The sequence below is a fragment of the Mycteria americana genome, chromosome 1 (assembly GCF_035582795.1).
Source record: "Mycteria americana isolate JAX WOST 10 ecotype Jacksonville Zoo and Gardens chromosome 1, USCA_MyAme_1.0, whole genome shotgun sequence".
In the NCBI taxonomy this organism is placed as follows: Eukaryota; Metazoa; Chordata; class Aves; order Ciconiiformes; family Ciconiidae; genus Mycteria; species Mycteria americana.
The window spans coordinates 161,876,850-161,892,663 of record NC_134365.1 but is presented as its reverse complement, the minus strand read 5'-3'; the positions used below and the strand labels follow the sequence as shown (position 1 = coordinate 161,892,663).

Sequence of the window (15,814 nt, the reverse complement as noted above, 5' to 3'; positions counted from 1 at the left end):
TTTTTTTGAACAACAAAGGAATATCCTTTGATAGGAAAATGCTGTTGTCCTATATTTGTAATACATAATTCTTATTTGATAATTCTCAATGGAATTATAAGGTATCTCATAAGACTTGAGGAAAGAAGGAGGATGCTGTAATTAAATGATAAAACAAACTAATAACATAAGTCTGACAATATTGATGCAAGTTCTGCAAATTTAGATGTTTTCTCATTTGAAAATCATTCAACTGATTTTATTTTTCCAAGAAAGATCTACAGCACTTTAAAAAATGATCAAATTAATATATATCATGAAGTAATACTTCCCTTTATACAGTCATCTCTGAAAAACAGGAAAATACAGAAATTCCAGCTATTTTATAAGCGTTAGGTTTATATGATTTTGATTGTATTGAGTATTAAGAAATTTATTTGTCTTTACTGAAAACTATCTCTTTAACTATGGTCATTGAAATACATTCAAAACTATTCAAAATGAAGAACTATTTGTAAGACATCATGAGACATATACTCCCAGTGATTTTTATCCTGTACAAATTCTTTAAAGGGAACCATTGTCACTGACATACTGCAGTATACTGAATTAATATGATATTCTAAACACCAATGAAGCAGAAACTCTTTAGACCTGTATGTCCAATTTTGGCTAACTAGAGTTTAATTTTTAGCAGATGAAATTTGGTGTGCCTGTAAACTAGAATGTGCCCTCCAAATGCGTCTCATTATTATCATGACGGGTTTTTATATCTACTTGGAGAGTAGGGCCTACTGAAAATGCACTACCACAATATGTGATTCAGTATTTGCATTGTGAATTTGGCTGGAGTCTTGAACGTTTAAATGACCTAGGCTTTGAGCTATCATCAATGACTGTCTTAAAATTATATGAATCACCTCCTGTTGATGTCTCTTTCTTCCGATTATAAAGTGCCTAAGGTGATCAACTCCTACCAGCACATTTAATTGCCAGGCTCCTAAGACAGCAAAATAAATTCCATTCCTTCTATGTCTATGTCTGTACAACCACACCTACACATAAATATCTATTCTTGCCCTCATTCCCACCCCTAAGGCTTTGAAGTAATTTAAAAATTATTTTCTAGTTAATGTTGCTATCCTACCAGTGCAAAGAGTAAAAACATTTAAATTAAAACTGCATCTATCACTACCATACACCCCCTTCTAAGCCACAGTTATACCCAGTTATTTACCCTTTGCATACTATATCTTATTCTTTGCTCAAACAACCAGTAGGATTAACCTTACTTTTTATATATTCATGATTAATGCTGAACTGAAATGGTGTGTACAGCATAAATTGTACAAGGATACAATGTGGGGTTTTTATGTGAAAAAGGAACTTCAGTGCCAGCATTACTACAGATGATTTTCCAAATGATCTGCAAAAGTAACTACACTGGTTCATATATACCCACTGGTATTACCGTCCTTTCCTTTAAATGATAATGGCAGTTACTAATATTTTTAGTTGAGTACACTTGCATAATCACAATCCACAAAAATGAGTAAGTTTGTAGCATTCACTATTTGTTTTGTAAATAATCTGTCTCAATATAAGCTCCTTACCAGTTTATGAAAACACAGCACACTCACATGTGGAACAGTCTTCTTAGAGACCAAGATTTTCAAAGCAGTCAAGTGGATTTAGACATATAAGTTCCACTGAAGGAATGAAACAGGTACAAAACGCTTCTTGGAACTGCAGAAGCACAGTACATAATTAATTCTGAGAACTAGGCAGTATTCTAGAAATGTGTTCTATGCTAAACATAAGCAGTAAATTTCTTACCGCTAGAGTAAATTTAAGGAACTCCCTTTTTTCATTATATTTATAGCATTTAGATTTGTTTCAATCCGTCATTTTTAATGACTGCAAAAGCAATGTTGTATATTCACAACATTAGAAATTAAATCCTTCTCCAGTACAGCCAGTGACAAAACGCTTGCCGAGTTTGATGGTGCCAGGGTTCTACTGTTTCCCTTGGGCAATTCCCCCAAACAGAAAGAGAGAAAATCTGGAGGAACAGAGGGTGAAAAAAACCTGCGCTTGTCACATGCCCTTTCCTCCTCACCTCTTCTCTGAGAGACAGGTAGAAGAAAGTCTCTAAGCATTGGCACGTGGCTCTACTTAGCTCTGCAGAACACTGAGAATCCCCCACCAATTTTCTTTCAGAAACCCAAACCAAGAGCAATGAATCATCCCCTTTTGCAGCTCAATCAGTGAATAGCAACCCGCCTCAGAACAGCCAACTGAAAGACTGGCAAGGCAAAGTTGGTATTTCTGTATCATACACAGTTCTTTCTTTGCCCAAGTATCCTTGCAGGCAGATCATTGCTCCAGGTTTGGCTTTAGTTAACTCAATGGCATTCTCAGCTGCAATAAACTGCTGTCTGCTCTATCCCCCAGGAAGTGACTCCTATCACCTCTTGAAGGATGCCTCCTCACTGCCACCTTGAAGTCTCCTGGCATAAGCTGTAAGATCCTAAGCTGTAACATAGCTACACCTTGCCTGACTTCATCCACATCCTTTGCAACCATCTCCATGTGAAGCATGCTCAGTGGCATCCCTGAAAAAGGAACAGTGCTCCCTTCTCTCACGGGAATCCTTCTGCCTGGGAGCACACAAATAAAACAAATGCCATCCACTACAGGACACAGTGTAAACCAGACTCCCATCCGTACCTGCACCCTTACCTTTCCACAAACAATGCCAATGGCATCAATAAGAGGACTGGGGCACAAAATCCTTACATATTTCAATGACTTTAATGAGATTCATATATATGCTTATGCTTGCTAAACTGGATTTTTTTCTGAATAAACTACTGGTATTCAGGAAACAAAATAAGGACCTATATGCTTAATAGCTTCCTAGTTGAAAATTACTTCCTGTTAAAAGTAAACCTGGTAATAACAGAACGTTATTAAATCTGCAAAGCTATGAACTACAAAATGCTGGAATTAAGGTCATCTGTGTCTGGTGTGTGCATGCTATAACACAGCCTTTAATGACATGGTCACCAAAGTCCTGAGCTTTTCAGTGAACTTCAAGGGGCTGTAGGATGCACATCAGTAGATGAAATATCCTGCAACATGTGGTGCGAGTAAGGCAGAGAATGGCATAGGGAGAAGGATGCCTTCATAGTTAAGGCAGCCAAATATTTCCAAGTATTTGATGCTCACCTCTGCTGAAAACTTTGTGATGCTAACCAAGCTGTCTGAAACTTTTCCTAGCCAGTCATTACTAGAGTGTTCCTCATTTTAAAGGTATCTGACTTTAGGGTGAAAATGTGAATTTCCAGTGTGTTGCCTGCCACATCCTGCCACGCTTTTTAAAGGTGTAGCTGAATGCTGAGTTCTAGGTGGTTGTGCTTTACAGTTATGCCTTAGTATTGCCATTTTCTCTTTTTTTTTTACTTTAAATTCAGTGCTACTGGTATTTCAGACTTGTATTCAACAAAATCACTTTAGAGGAAGTGTGCAATGTACAGAAGAATGGAAACTTTACTTAAAAGAGTTAATGTACAAATACGAGAAAAATGGGTTGGTTTGCAGAATTTATGGTTACCAAACTTTTGCCTTTCAAATAAGATTATCTTTGAGTGTGCTTAGTAGAATGATTACTATGAGGGTGTGATGGAACAATACCAACCAAACAGCCTTACCCTGCTCTCGGCAAAACACTTAGACTGTGGGTAGGTATGGCTACAGTCTACCTGAAACCTAGCAGTGCACAAACCACTGTTCGCTTTAACAGGAAAAGACTTAATCTATGGAAAAAAGAGTGGTACCGGAGCTATTCTCGCTCCACAAAGCATACAACAGGCGTGCACTCAGCAGAAAATCAAGACCCCCACCAGAAGAAATGGTTCAGATGATTATCTTCCAGAGACAGAGCATGGGATTGCTCACCCATAACAAACTTGCTCACGGGGCCCTTATAGTTGTTTGCTTTGTTTCTGCCCTGTTTCAGTAACTGATATGCATAAGGGTATATGTACGTGCATGCATATGAGTGAAGAAGCATGTTTATCTTTATGGTTTTGATTGAGTGGCAGCAACTAAATGGATGAGGGAGAGTAGGTCGGAACAGTGAAGGTTTATCAGCCTTGGCTAAGGACAGCCAGCATAGACCAAAGGCTGCTGAACCTCGGCTAGAGAAGAAAGAAAGAAGAAATTAAGGATCTGTGAATGGATCTATTGGTGGTGGCTTCTAAGCTATGCAGTATGGGGAAATTTTACTTTGGGCAGGGGATGAAATGGAGTGACTAAGGGTAAAAATAGTAATACTTTTCTTGCAAACAACCATGAATAGTCAGTAGGAGGCAGTTTCTCAGCAAAAGAGAAATGGCTTAGAAGATACTGAAGAAAACTAAGAAGATATCCAAGATTACAGTTCTGAGCCAACAGAATAACAGACTGCATGGCAAAACTGTATGCAGAGAAAGAGAGCATGAGGGACAGAACTGGGTGTACAGTCAGCTTTCACTAATTACTGTTCCAGTTCCTCCTCTGAGTATCTAGGATCTTACACAGGGAAGTGGAGGCCAGAAATAAAGAAAGGAGCACAGCACATATACTGCCAACTCTGCTATATTAGCAGCGCCTGTAGTAAAACACCTTCTGAAATCAAGCCCACTAGTGTATCTATATGCTTTCCTCAGTCGAACTTTTCTGACAAGTTTATGACTGAGAAGAGGAAATGATTTATATACACTCTGGGTACTGTACAATTAATAAAACATCACCACATAGATTATATACACCAGGTGGCATTAATGGCAAAATAATGTATAGCACTTAAAGTATCATGTCTGGAGCTACTATTCAAAGGATGAGGTGAAGATTAAATGAGAATGATTGATTGTGAAAAGCAATTATAAAAAATCCTGAAACACCGCAATTGAAATATGAAATAGCATTTGTGGGTCTAGGCCTATAAAAATATAAAAAAATCTATGTCACAACTAGCAAAGAAAGTACCTGCTGAAGGTGCCTGCTTCTCTCCACTAAGTATAACCTTCTGTGCCTCAGCTGGATAACTGAATTTTAAATATCTAAAGTAAGTTAAATGCCCATTCCTGCCCATAGGAACAACTGGTTATTGTGTGCTAGGAAAGAATATGCCAGTGTTCTGCCAAGTGTCCTGAGAAAAGGAAGCCCATATAACAGTTCTGCACTGAGCTGAGGTGGAAAGACCAAGGCTCCTTGTGCAGACAAAAGGCAAAGTTGGGGAAAGAACCCAACGTAGCTGAGTGCCAGTTTTTCAGTTGTGATTAATTTTTGTCTTTCTCATCTTACGAGAGAGTAAAAGCAGTAGCTACTGCACCACACCCTTATCCCTACCAATGCAGAATAATTTTCTAGCCTTTTGTCCAGCCTGGCCTGACAATGGCTTGCAGCCATTGGAGACCGTTTCCCTGCTACCACACAAACTCTTCCACAGAATCTACATTCATTGTTGGCCATAAATTCTCTCTTTCTTAATTTTATCCCATTAGTCTTAGTCATACTCGCTTGTACCATATAGTGTACACCCTGCTCTACCCTATCCTAGTTTTGTCTCCTCTCTACTCACTCCTTTAAAATACTTAGCATTAACAACCAAGCATATGTGTTTTCTGCCTCTGAGTATTGTACTGTATCCTTTTTGCCCCCGTGTTATGAAAGAATTTGTTAAAAACTTTTCACCTGAGGAAAATTCATTCTCTGGTACCATTTGGTACTTTTACTCTGTTAAAGGAATGAAAGCCAAGAAGCAACTACAAAAACTGATTGCCATATCCAGTCTGCTTAATTGCTAGCTGGCTGCACGGCTCTGTTTTGGACCTCTTCAGTTAGTTCTCCTTAAAACAACACCCAAGCATGGCTCCCTCTGTTCTGTACAATCCTCTAACACCACAAAAGTCTTTGCACCCTTGAATAACCTCACTCGCCCTGGTATCAAACCTGAGAGCATGCAATGCATGATCTTAGCATCAGACCATAAAATAATCATTCTGGTGAGCTGCAACACAGCCCTCGCGTTATTTTGGATACTCAGAACTGAAAGAAACACAGAGAAATAATTGTGCCTGAAGGACACAGGGATGCCACAAGGGCCCAGAAGAGACAAAGGGCCAAGCACTGGGTAAAGTGGACATGATCAATCTGTTCTGGAGAAGGAAGTATGAAAGGCCACAGTCTATGTGAGATGGCCTCTGGGCCAGGTATTCATCCTGGCCCTCTTTAGCTAGAAAAATAAAGATAATGAGTCTATAAAAGGGAATGCACACTCTTATTGTGACAGTTCAGTTTGTACATTGTCTGAAAGCTCTGAGACGAGAATATAAAATGATTTTATTTTTTTGTATGGAAGAATTAAAATAACAGACAGAAATAAAGACCTCAAACTGCAAAATACTTACCCTGAATACCAAACGAAATCTCAGGCTAGAAATCAAAATACATCTATGCCAAAGAAGGGTTGCAAACATGTGCTATCAGTTCACATACATTAAACACGAAGAAACTCAGTGTCCTTCCTCCACATGCCAGAATGCTAGCTTTCCTCTTCACTCCTCTCAGGCCTCAAAGACCCTCGTTTCAAAGGTCTGAGGCAAGCATAGGAAAGAAAGGGAATCCTAGGAAGGGGAAGCAAAATTGTAAGGGAAGCAGCTTGAAGATCTGAATTTACTGTACTGCACTGCAGCCTTCAACTTGTTAAAATGCACAGGTCAACTGAAGACACTTCTCTCTAGCTGGCACTTTAAGAATTCACAAAGCATAAAGGATGTGGACTTTGACATGACAGTGCAAATACTTCTCTGTATAACGACTGCATATATGTCAATGAAATCACTCGTATAAAAACATGATTCTCAAAGCTCTACCTTATACTGATTTCAGCAGGATTTAATAAATGCAAAATACTTACGAAAATTCAGTATGCAAGCTTGCTGAAGCGGGACTTAATTTTGCTTTAAATCTGCACATCAAAAATATATAATATAGATTATTATGGCCTCCTGGAGAAAGATGAGGTAAAGACTTTGGCTTTAGAGATTCACCCCAAAAGAACTGTCACACCTAAAATAGGAAAGCAAACACCCTGCACTCTGATGCAGTCTGTAGAGTGATGGGCAACACCAGATTGAGATCCTGAGCTACCCTCTGGCAGCGCCCGTCTCTTTCTATTGCCTCTGTGCCACTATCATCCTACCACTGGCGTCTGCTAGGGGCTTAAAGACACCTGAGATGAATCAGGACCACACTGATTCTCAAAAGAGTTAGAATCTGTGTTCAGAATACCAAGAATACAATAAGAAAAGGCAAAGACTTTTTCTCATAGATTTTTGGGGGTGAGATATATTTATGAATAATTGAAAGTAAAAATTGTAATCTGAATATGAAATAGCCACTTCAAAATTTCAGAATTTAGTAAAGCTGTTTGTTTAAATACCTCTTAGCTCAGACTCATCCCACTTACTCTTTGGAACTTCACTGAGGTGCTGACAAGGCCACACAGTTTATGTAGCCTCCCCGTGACGACGAAGAAATACAGACAATGCGAGAGGCAATTCATCATCCCCAACATGTGCATTATCTTCAGATTCATGATGGGAATCACTCTCTCCACTGACTACTGAGGAACCCAAAGGATTAGAGACCCCAACAGTAACAAAAAGATATTGCAAAGTGATTTTTTTTTTAAAGTTTCAAAGATCTAAAAAGAACATCTATAAAGAACAATCTAACAACCTACAGAGCTGTAGCACATGATGTTCTTTGCAGTCCTAGTGAAAAGAGACCTTTCTTTGAGAAACACTACAAATACGGAAAATATTGGGGGGAAAACAACTCACATGAAGAAAAAAAAAATCCCTGCTAGTTTTATTCTAAGACTCTGCAGTCTTCCACTTTGCTCAGATTTGTCATCCAAGTTACAGCTCTAAAGGAAGTCATGCTGCTGCTGCTTCCAACGCTTTGATTGCTGTAATTGTGCTAAACACAAAAAAGCTACATGACAATTTAAATACCTGTTTTCAGTTTGATGGGATTTGAAACACTGGACATATTTAACCCCAGAAATAAAATTTTCTACAGGAATCTCAGCTGAACTTCAATTTTAGTGGCATTACTGAATAGTTTCTATAATCCACTGACACTGATGTGCCCCAAAATTTCTAAGTGCAAATTATGAGTACAAGCTGTACTGAAGTCCATTGCTGAAAAGAATGCTAGAAAAATGGTCCGCTCTGCCTGTTCAGATCACAGCAAAAAGACTGAGGGTAAAAAAAAATCCACATAACTGAAGCAGTCTTTTAAAAATATTATATTAACTGAAGCAGTCTTTTAAAAATATTATTTTAAAGCAGTCTTTAAAAAATATTTAAAATATTATTTTAAAATTGAATTAATAAATATTATATTATAAAAATAATAAAAATATTTAAAAACATTATTTAAAAATAAATATAGTGGCATATTTTTATTATGGGAGATTTTTAGCTTATTAATTTGACCATGATGTTGGAAGAACTGAATGTCACTACTTAATGCCATTTATCGGTGAACGGTACAGGCCTGTGTGAAAGAGGGTCAAGATTTACAAAAATTCCTTACGCAAAACTTACTACTCATGGAGCAGAAGGTTTTTCTGGGGCCTCGTTTGAAAATTAGGAGTTACACAAAAGGTTCTACTTTCAGGTTGTCCAAAAATAAGGGGAAGTTCAGAGATCTTGACGGATTATTAGTGTCAGCCAAAGCTTTCGTAACTCTGCCATACAAAGATACCTGAAAGCCTACTGCCTCGGATAAATTCCAAATACTTGTTCCTAAATCTCCCAAGGAGCTGCCAAGGGCCTGATGCGACCATGTTTTCTGCTGCAGTAGGCCCTCCTCTGATAAAGAATACTGCCAGGGAAAACCACTACCCTTTTATAAGCTTAATCATAGTTTAACACCTATCCATTTTGTCTTTGTGATAGGATTCTGATAGTTTAAGTCTGCAGGAAAATTACATGTTCAAGCTGAGGAAGTCACGTTCGTGAAACTTATTTGTTCGAATGCAAAACAGAGAAATCAATAACGTTTTCTTTCTTTTTTGTTTAGTTTCTGTGGTTAGATTTCTACAAACTGTGGCTAGTAATTTACTTTGATTGTAATGAACAAGAACAGACAGTTCAGCAAGTAAATGGAAAACTATGGAGAAGAAACTATGAACATAAAAGAACTGTGTCTCAAACTCTTTGTTAACACATGGGCTTCGGTATAATGGTTATAAAGGAAAAGAAGGCAGGCAGGCAAGAAAGAGGGGAGGGAGGGAGGGAGGGAGGGGGAGAGAGAGGGGAGGAAGGAAGGACGGAGGGAAGGAAGGAAAGGAGGGAGGGCGGAAAGGAGGGAGGGAGTTTGGTTGCATGCCTTGCAGACTGGAAACATGCGTGCAGCTCTGCACCCCCTTGAAATGACTCTTCCTTTAGATGCACGTATACAATAGCAGAGAAATAGAAGCATAGACAAAATTACAATAGGAATCTAATAATCATTAAGTTAATTAATGTTTGTTAATGCCAGAATGTTACCTATGGGAGATTTGAAAGCTGTCTCACAGTTTTTTCCATGTCACCAAATACACTAATCTCTTTTTTTAACGGTCCTTCCTTATATTCGAAGTCTATTTCCCTTTCTGAAGTTTCCTCATCACTGATAATTCTATTTGTATACAGAAGCACAAACATAAACCAACCATCCCCCACAGCTGGTGTTTATCATCCTCTGACACTCACGCCTGCCCTCCTCTTGTTACTGATTGCATGTTACAACAGCTTGTGATCCTGTCACTGTCAAGTTTCAGTGTTTCAAATTCTTTGTTTTATTGAAAAGAAAAGGAGCAGCCATCTCAAAATTACAACCAATAATCTTTGCACTAGGTTTTTCCTAATTTCTGAGTAATCTCAGGAAAATCAGCAAATTAATTCCTCAACTGTAATCAATTAAAATGCTACATAGTTACTTTACGTAACTTGTTCCTGCAAGATGTTCTGGAGGCCAAAACGATAAATGGGTTAAAAAAAAGGCTACACAAATTGATAGGTGATAAATCCATCACTGGATACTAAATATAATGACCTAAATTTAACATCCACTTCAGAAAGTCCCTAAATGAATGATTGCTGGAGTCCAAGACAGAGAACGAGGGCATAAATGGATATCCAGAAGCTCAAAGAAGGATGATCTATATATGCCTATTTCTGGTACTGGCCAATTTTGGAGACATGGCAAATGCATTGTTTGCTAGTTTTATGCATTCTCTGACATCTGCATCATGGGGCTTACTATTTTTCAGGTCCCTTTTAGTAAAAAATGGCAAATTTAAGTATGCAAAAAATGTATATGGGCAAAATATGTTTGGTTCTCCAGTTTTATGAGATTATCTTTTTAATTCATATAAGAAAAAGATAGTGGTTCTTAACACCGCAGCAGCAGCTCATTCACATTATAGTTGCCCTGTCCCCTCCTGTCTCCAGTTAAACGTAATCATTTCAGCTGTCTGAATTCATGACTTCTTTTAATAACATAAACTGAAGTGAACACCAGTTTACATGACCAGATGAGACGGTGAGCTGAGGTGTCCCAGGAGTAAACTCACTGCCTCTTCGGTTGCCATTGTTGCTGTGGTTAAAGCCCCTGTAAAAAAGGAGGCGAGCAGACAGCAGAGGATGGTAACAGCTTTACCATCCTCATCTGAAATGGCATAAAGCTGAAACTGAGCACGCATTTAATGACAGCTCATCTTGTGAATCCCCAACCAGAGTCCAAGAGTTAGCCAGATGTTGGAGTTTCTACCCATTCACCACACTTCACCATTTCTTCCCATACGTGATGTACAAGTGGAAAATACTGGAAGTCTCTTTTTTTTTTTCTCTTCATAATGCTCAGGATTTACTATCTTCCCATATACAACCAAGGATAGGAAGGTTGGATGGGGCTGGACTTCATTTGTGCATGTTACTCTGTTGCCAACATGGTTAGTTTCCCTGCAGAGTCTTCCATTGCACCTCATTTTTTTCACCATTTTTACCTCACCAAAACTAACAGCTTGCTTTTACATTTACACTTTGCATATTCTGCTCCTGAGTCTCCTCAGTAAAACCAATATGGTTGTTTTTCAGCCCTGTTTCAGTGCCAAGTACATCACTGAACTATCCAAGCTTCTGTTAACTGATGCCATTTCTAGGCTTTCTAAATGAGAACAGGGCATAGAAAAAAGTAGATTTTTTTTTAATGACAGCCTCAGAATTTTAGGATTTGGAATCAATTTAATCTGCTTCTGAATAAACTCATATAATATACTCAAATAATAAACTCACTCAAATCAAAACTTAATTTCAGCCAACTGAAAGAGATTTTTCTTTCACTGTAAGAGAGGATTTCAGTTAATTGGAAGAAATGTATTATATATGTATTTAATTTAATGAAAGCCACTGTAGGTAAGAAGAGAATAGGACTGAGTAGGCATACCTTTTGCTTGATTCCAAAGTTACACTAAAGGGCAAATTAGTATATAAATAGACTACCACACTTTTCTGGTTCACCAATAATTACTTCCCATGAAAGAGAAGAGGAGAAAACCCACTTGCACTCTCTTCTGCTACTCCTGCAGTGAAAACCCCCAAGTACTGATTTATCTCATTTCTCTCTCTCTCATTCAATATATCCATTATGCAACTGCTAAAACACTCAATTCCTGCTTCTCTGGCCGTATCTCCTCCACCCTCTATATGTTTTCTGTCTTTCGATATTACTTTTGATCTTTTTGTCTCTCCTTCAAGGTTCTTTAAAATTCTGTAATTGTACAGAATTCTGTAACACATTCTGATAATAATATGTAGCATGAAGGACTAACTTTTTTTTGAGGCAAAAAGATATGATTAAATTCCTGACATTAATCATATGTTCAAGAGCACTGTAATCATCATGTCGCTTGCTTGCTCAGATCATAGCTTTGTGACCTTCTATTTCTTTCCTAGATGGAGCACATATGATTAAAAGTATTTTTAATCTGTTGAAGATTTTATTATCAGAGTAGGAGTGCACATACAGTTTGTGAGTAGGTGACCACTTCCATTTATGCTGACACATCACACACAGTGTTCCCAAGCTTCTTCTGTCTCCAGCTGTGTGTTTCATTTCTGCTGGACATACAAGCCCAAAATATTAGCATGAACAGGGAACTGCTGTCTGGCTCATTGTTCCCCCCGAAACCACAGTTCCAGACTTTCTCTGTTCATTACAAAACTAAGTATTGAGAAGACTGAAGATGTCATTACTTGGTGTTAGTAACACCAACCGCAGGTTCAGGGAAGACATGCGAGTCAAAACTTTCCAGTTCAGCTTTAAGTCACTATGCGTTATTTTACAAGTCTTTGTGGACAGGAAGACGAAGAGAAGGAAGGAGTGATAAAAACATCAACAACCTCTAAAAATAACAGGAAAGGAATAATAAGAAACAGTGTGACTTTAACATGGGATTAAAGGGGTAAATACATGCTCAAAGAGTTTTTTAAAGGATTTTTTCTGGAACCTGGTGCTCAGTTTTTCTTTATTTATGAACTGAGAGCTTCCTACTGTGCTCGTAGGAGTAAATCATGGTAGGCAGGAAGTTCTAATGCACTACAATGTGTTAAAGTAGTATCAACAGCAGCAAAATAATGTGGCAATGTGGGAGCCCTCAGCATGCATTCATGCCAAATGGTTCATGTTGAAATGAAAAACACACAGATTATTTTTCAGTGACAAAAGAAAATCAATATTTAAAATCAATGCCAGTCATGGGGAACAGTGAGAATAAGTAACAAAAGACCACAAAGCACCTTTGGGAACACTCAAAAGAAAAATGCAATAAATATAAAGCCATTATACCGAAATAAAAGCCTCTTTGCCCCACACTAGGATAGATTTGCAAGTCAAAATCAGAAACCGTACTGATACTGATTTTTCATTCCAGCCACTTCTAAAAACTAAAGAAAACCTAGTTAGGTGTCTGAGTTAAAGTTCTTTGAAAACACCAGATTAATGCCCATCTTTCTTGTCCATCTCTCATGGTTTAGTCTTATTTACTTTTAACTATTATGCTGCTGTATACAAGATCCCCTTGCAGATCCTGATCCGTATGCACATGCTGGTTCTCTTCTGCCTGTATGCCGTGCACCCAGTGGAAAGGCAGGTGGGCTCTCGGGAGAGACAAGAGGGGGTACCCTGGCAAGCACAGTGATGCTCACCTGCCCAGCAGTTTTGACATACCAAGGCACACTACTCACTAGATGGGATTCTGAAACTCCTTTGTAATCCCCTCTTTGCAGATCAGCCTCGACAGATGTGTAAGGACACGGTTAGCCTGCTTATTCGTCTTACCTAATTAAGCAGTTTGGTGCAACAAAGACACGTTTGTGCGAGACAAAGCGAGTTACAAAGGCTCTGCACAGAGCCTATATGGTATCTCTGTCTGAATTATTGTTTGCTCAGGAATAACACCAGACCTGCATTGCTCCACGTGCCATTGCAATGTTCTACCTAAGCTAGCAAGGCCTGCCAGGCTGAAACCCCTGACCTGGTCTGTGGGAGTAAGCATGTTGTACAAAGGCCAAACCAGTATAACCCAACAGATCCAGCTAGTCCATGTGAAGTGTCTTAAAAACCTCTCTAATACAAGTTTTGGATGTTACACACCACACATAAATCACATTATTCTTTCCTCCATCACTCCCTGCTTTAGAGAGCTGGATGTATCTATCTGCCAAATTAGACAGCACAAGCCCATCTTACTGGCGTGCCTCTCAAGTAGTTAGGTTTAAACACCATAGTAGCCAAATCTGGGAGGGATACGCTTTTCCACCATAAGGGATATGAACTAAAGCAAAGATACCTATTAAATAGTTTTCTCAAGGTCTACAGGAAATTTGTGCTTGGCCAAAAAATCAAACCCAGATCTCCAGAGTCCCTCTCCATTCCCTTAGCTGCTAGGCTATTTCCTCTCCCAATGCACAGTATAGTTGGTTAAGGAAGTAAATTCTAATAACTCAATACACTGAAAAAGTGGAGTTTCACCAAAGCACAGACCCAGACCCACGTAACTGTTGAAACAGAACTTTTAATAATGTTCCCTTTTGTATTTGGAGCAGTAATAGTTACAGAGCCCAGAGACGAATTAATAAAACCAAACTTACTGCAAAATTTAATTAAAATGATACAGGGCAATAGAGAGTCTTTGCTACCTTTTTCTAAGAACTCCATCCTTCACAGGATATTGAATGACAATATACTTAGCTAATAAAGGTCAGAAGAATGCATATTAATTGAATGTGTCCTAAAGGCAGGATATATATTCTCCAACCTGATTAACTCTTTCCTAGATTCAGATTTATGCACCATGTTCCTCTTAAGGAACAAAACCTACCCAAACCCTTATAAAATTACTACCACATCTCTCATGAGGGTCTTAATGCATAAAGAATACCTTTAATATAATACAAAGGCTTTAAATACATGAATTTTTTAGGAATTCTGTTTTCTTTTTACTTTGGATTGATAGAACCGAAACAATAATGCATGGTGAGATCAATAAAGCTGTGTGTGTTTATCCAGACTTTGAGATTTTGGTTTCTTTGGGCTGTCTTTTAGTCTATATTTAGTAAGAATAAAGCCTATTTTGGGCACTGTCCTAATAAAATAATATTTTAACGAATTGCTTTCCTTTGGACTGCTTTGCTTGGACTGACACCAGCAAGGTCATAGACTACTGGAAACCCTGCAGATGTTGCACAAAGGGATGAAGAATGAGAAGAAAACTGCTAGTTGAGTTGCAATTATAAAAAGTTGCAGCACCCACGGATGCATGAGGTTTATGTTCCCTACAGCACAATTTACCGTGTGTTCACATGATTCCTAAAAAGGGGCAAGAATGCAACACTACGGACAAGGGCAGACCAGGTAAGTCAGACGCTATCTTAACTTTCATCTGGAGGAGTTTTCATTGTGAGTTCAGCTACATTTTATCCGCATACCTGAGACTGTTACCTGTGAACACCACAAATAATGTTCCCGTTGCTGTCAAAACCAAGAATTAAATTTGGGAAAAGGAATTATCAGTTAAGACATACGCTATAATTAAATATATGGCAGTGGTTTGACAAAGCAGAGATATTTGAGAATGAACAGCTTGTGGAGGGGATGAAAGGTGCTTGCCAGCTTACTGTTCAGCAATGTACATGCTGCCAACAAGTATGTGTATTTTAGTTTACACATTAAACCAAACATAACCAAAACTGCCAGCAAACATCATGCTATCAGACTGCTATAGTAGATTTGGCTTTCTACTCTGAAGCACGTTTGTTTCATCTAGAAGTGACATTATTTCACTTGCAAATAAAAATCTGAGCTGCTGTACAATGTGCTGTAATAAAAAGGGATTTATAAAAATATTACTTATCTTAGCCTGGATTTATTTAAACAATGAGGATAGAGTTTTACAAACTCACCTATATCCAAGTGAGAATATTAAATCTGGAAGTTTCAAACAGTGCATGGCTTACTACCTACATGCCTCTTCCCCCTTTTTCTGTGAGCCTCTTTTCAAGATGGAACAGGAGAAATGAGGTACTTCTGTGTTTTATTATGATAGTCATGCTTCTTGGCATATGTTACTGTATTTTGCAGTTAATAAACAAGCATTTTTGTTGTGAATAACCTAGGATTGGAATGAGTTTGTATATAAAGTCTGAGAGATAAAGGTTGATTACTTATGTTA

At 38.2% G+C, this 15,814-nt stretch overlaps 1 protein-coding gene across 1 annotated transcript in view; it reads right to left on the bottom strand.

Annotated features, from left to right (window-relative positions):
- NALCN (sodium leak channel, non-selective) overlaps positions 1–15,814 on the bottom strand; it is a 256,162-nt gene that overhangs the window by 139,774 nt on the left and 100,574 nt on the right.